This window comes from Chenopodium album, chromosome 1 (assembly GCF_948465745.1).
Source record: "Chenopodium album chromosome 1, dcCheAlbu1.1, whole genome shotgun sequence".
In the NCBI taxonomy this organism is placed as follows: domain Eukaryota; kingdom Viridiplantae; phylum Streptophyta; class Magnoliopsida; order Caryophyllales; family Amaranthaceae; genus Chenopodium; species Chenopodium album.
In genome coordinates, this window is record NC_137834.1 from 36,942,944 (window position 1) to 36,947,644 (window position 4,701).

General features: G+C 35.5%; 1 non-coding gene across 1 annotated transcript; it reads right to left on the reverse strand.

Moving 5' to 3' along the window:
- Positions 1–281: 281 nt before the first annotated feature.
- Positions 282–387, reverse strand: LOC145565563 (small nucleolar RNA R71). The gene has a single exon (XR_014095054.1). It is a non-coding gene; the product is annotated as a small nucleolar RNA R71 (small nucleolar RNA).
- Between the last annotated feature and the right edge of the window lie 4,314 nt (positions 388–4,701).

The following is a 4,701-nucleotide window of genomic DNA, read 5'->3' on the forward strand; positions in this document are numbered from 1 at the left end:
GATAAGGCTGGCATTGATAACGATGATTGAACGAAGGCAATTTAGTGGTGCCAAGCATGAAAGCCCACTAAACCATTTTAAAGAGTTCGAGAAGTATTGTAATACCTTCAAGATCAATGGGGTTTCTCAAGAATTCATAAGGCTCAAGCTATTTCCGTTTTCTCTAATCGGAAGGGCTTTGGAATTGTTGGACAAGGAAGTTAAACCTAATTCCTTGAGAACTTGGGATGAGGTTACTAAGGAGTTTCTTTCTCGTTTCTATCCTCAAAAGAAGACCACCGAGGCAAGAACTCTAATAAAAAGTTTCAAGCAAAATCCTAATGAGAGTTTGTATGAGGCTTGGGAAAGATACAAGGAGTATCAACAAGAATTTCCTCATCATGGAATTCCGACTTACCAAATCATACAAATTTTCTATGGAGGATTGAGCCCCCAAGGGAAGTCGTGTCTTGATGCCGGAGGTAGAGGCCCGATTATGAACAAGACCGAAGAAGAGGTGCTAGATATAATTGAGGATGTAGTTCGTCATTACATGGATTGGAAAGAGGGAGAGAGAGAGTCCATAAACAAGAGTGGCTCAACGGTTTATTCGGTTGGTCATCTCAATGCAATCAATAACTTGTCTTTCCAAATCTTAGACTTGGGAAAGGAGATGACATTGATTAAAGCCAAGCTAGAGAGTGCCTCTTCGATTGCACAAAGTCTTCCCTCCCACATAAAAGGGAGAGGTAAACCTTATAACTCTACTCCTCCTTTTACCTTGAGTAATATGCCAAGTGGTTGTGTCTTTTGTGATGTTTGTGGGTCTTATGACCATGATTCTTCTAATTGTCCAAATGGTTTTAAAAATTGTGATGATGTTGAAAACAATGATTGTGAGCAAGTGAATTCTATTTTCAATAATAAAAATGGAAAAATATTTGATGGTCCAAGGAATTTTTGGAATTGGAATTTTCACCAACAAGGTAGTTTTGATAACTACAACAATGGTGGTTATAGGAACCAAGGAAATAAATGTTTCTGAGGTAACTATAATAAGCAAGGTTATAGTAATCAAAATCAAAGACAAGGCTATGGAAATCAAGGCAAATCTCATGGCTTTGGTGGGCAATACCAAAATTTTGGTAACAATCAAGGCCGAGGTAATTGGAACAATCAAAATAGGGGAAAGTTTCAAAACAACAACCAAAGGGGACCCCCACCCGGATTTACTCCAAGACCTCAAGGCAATGGTGATAATTCTTATACTCAACCTCCATCTTCCAAGACTACCTTAGAGGAGATCATTGAGAACCAAACCAAGATTTTGAACACCTACATGTCGGTGAGTGATATGAAGTTCAATGAGATGATGACACACAACAAGATGCTTGAAACCCAAATCACTTAACTAGCCAGCACTTTGAAATATTGTGCTAGCCCTTCTTCACTACCCTCTTAAGGAGTTGATCATATGAAACCCATTTATTCTATAACCACAAGGAGTGGAAAAGTGCTTGAAAAGAGAGTTTCTAGGAATAGTAAGGAGGATGAAAAGAAAATTTATTGTGATCCAAGAGAGGAAAAAGAGAAAGATGTGTAAATGAGTGTGAGCAAAGAGTATGTCCATGAGAAAAAGAAGAGTGTTGAGAGAGTGCGAGAGGAAGTGAGAAAACCCGACCTTCCATATCCCCAAAAGTTTATGAGGAAAACCTTGATGAACAATTTGGGAGATTCCTCGACATGTTGAAGGAGGTCCATCTTTCTATCCCTCTCACCGAATCTAGGACCCAAATGCCTAGATATTCCAAATTCCTTAAGGATATCTTTAGTGCAAGATAGAGTGCAATGAGATAGATTCGGTAGAGGTTGGTGAGTGTTGTAGTGCATTAATTCACAATGACCTACCAAAGAAGATGAAAGATACGAGTAATTTCTCCATTCCTTGCAAAATCAAAAGTAAGTTGTTTAAAAATGCAATTGGCCAATCAAGAGTAAGTGTTAGCATTATGCCTTACTCGATGTTTAAGAAGCTTAAGCTAGGAGAAGTTCTTCCTACGAACATGACCTTGCAATAGATCCATTAAGTTCCCAAAAGGAAGAGTTGAGGATGTTCTCCTTAATATAGGTGGTTTAACAATTCCCGTAGATTTTATTGTGCTAGAAATTGAAGAGGATGACCACATTCCTATTATTCTAGGGAGACCGTTCTTAGCTACCTTGGGTGCTTTAATAGATGTTAAGGGAGGTCGTATCACTTTAAGAGTTGGTAATAAAAAAGAATGTTTTAAGCTAAAATCAATGCATGAATCCTTATCTTTTGTGAAAGGGATCATGAATGATAATTCCCTTCGTTCATTGGATAATGTGTTTGTGATTAATTCTTCCACTAACGGTGTTAATGAGATTTTTGATGATGAGCTTGTGAATTTTGATGGCATGAAAGTTAGTGAAGAAGAAAAGGATCAGCTTTCAAAGGTTATGAACGAAGAGGTAATTGACATTCCACATTGGTTTGAGCTTTGTCCTCAAGAGGAGAAGGATGGTTCTAAAGAAGTGGATGGTGTTAACCCGTCTACAAGAAGGAACAAGGCTAAGAAGAAGGCAAGGGCTTCTAGGAAGAAGTGAATGAGATTGAATTTGAAGAATGAGAAGGTTGTTTTTGAAATTCAAGCAAATGAGGTATCATCAAGCAACAATGAGGAGTTGCTAAAAATTGAAGAGAAGGTTGTACTTTCAGCCACTTTGAATAAGGTGGTGTCCTTTGACCCTCCATGATTTGGAGGAAGGGTCGAGCTTAGGACCATAAGCAAGCGCTTCTCGGGAGGCAACCTGAAGATTTCAAACCTTTTCTTTTTATTTCTATTTTCTTAATTTTCTTCCTTTTATTTTTTTTTCATTCACTTGTTTTTCTCTTGATATTATAAGGTGAATTCATGGAAATGGATTAATTCAAATGAGCACGAGCAATGGCTAGGTGTTTTGCGGTTTTCGATGTGATATATGTTTGATTTTATCGAATGTCGAGGCAACAAGGGTAAGAAATATTAGCGAGGTAAGATAGGGAAATTGTGCTACATTTAAAGAAAGTTTGAACTTGGTGAGTTCATTGTGGTGCTATCATAATTTTAGGGTTGTTGAACCCACATTCTTCATGTTTAGAAATTTCTCATTACGATGGGTTTAATTATCCCGGAATGAAATTGAACGAAGAGCCCACAGATGAACACACCAAAGTAGCAAAAAATCAAGTTGCCTGTCAGGCGCTGGCGCACCAGGGGAGGGCGCGGGCGCACAGCCTGGCCGCGCAGGCGCGCACCCCTGCAGCAGCCGCACCTTATTTTCTTCTATCCCCTTTCTTTTCCTCATTTCTCCTTCCTCCCTATCACACTCGAATGCACCCTCTACTCCTTACTCACAAACCGCACAAACCCTAACCCGTCTCATCAAATTCATCACATAATAAACCAAATTTTCATAAAAAAATCATCAAATCTTCCTACATTTTCATCCTTTTCAACAAAGAATACACTACTTCCATCCATTTTCAACCTTCAATCTCTCTCATCCATTGTTGAAGCAAATTGGGGCTTTTTCGATTTTGAAGGAATTGGTGGTCAAAACTTGTTTAATCTTGCACCTTGTATGGTATAATCATCTTTTTTTACTCCTAATTGCATTATTATATCTTATAGTTGCAAGTATTAGATTGTTGATGGTTGTGAATAGTACACTAGGTGAAAAAAGGGATTTGGCAGCGGTTCAAACCCGGTCTAAGGCACCGGTTTGAACCGTTGCCTATGTGGGGGGTGCCAAATACCCCCCTTTTTAGCACCGGTTCAAAACCAGTGCCCTATACCCAATTTGGCACCGGTTAACCGGTGTCTTTAACTGTTTTGGGCTTCGGTTAACGGTGCCTAAAAAAGTCTCCCGCCATATTTTTTTGGGTGGTGCCTTTTACTCAATTATTATTATTATTATTATTATTATTATTATTATTATTATTATTATTATTATTATTATTATTATTATTATTATTATTATTATTATTATTATTATTATTATTATTATTATTATTATTATTATTTCCAATTTTCGTGCAATAATATTTTAAAAAAAACCTGTTTCCAGCAATAATAATAACCTGAAATTCCAACAATTATATAAAGTAAAATAATTAATAATATTATTATTATAATTACAAGTAATAATAATATTATTAATTATTACAATAAGATACAAAATTATTATTAAAAACAAGAATTCATATATATATATATATATATATATATAGATATAAATATTCACAAACGCAATACATTAAAAAAAAAAAGTGTTATATATATATACAAATGATAGTAAGTAAATATATAATGAATAATTATATATATAGTTCAAAAGTTAACATAAATAATTTACAATTAAAATTCCATTTACATGTTGAAGGTGATAAAAGACGCAACATGTCACGAACTTCATTAAGCTCCTTGATTGTCAACAAAAACATTATGTTAGAATTAATTAATTAGGCAAAATAATATGTATTTTATCAAATATTACCTATATGACTTCTATGTAGCCAATTTCATACATTACTTATCAAATGAACTATTTCTTTCTCATAACATGTCAATGTTGGGTATTTTTATGTGTCTAAGCCCTAAAATAGAATCAAAAGAGCATTTTATTAAGGCTTATGACGTTTTTTACTCAAAATGGCCC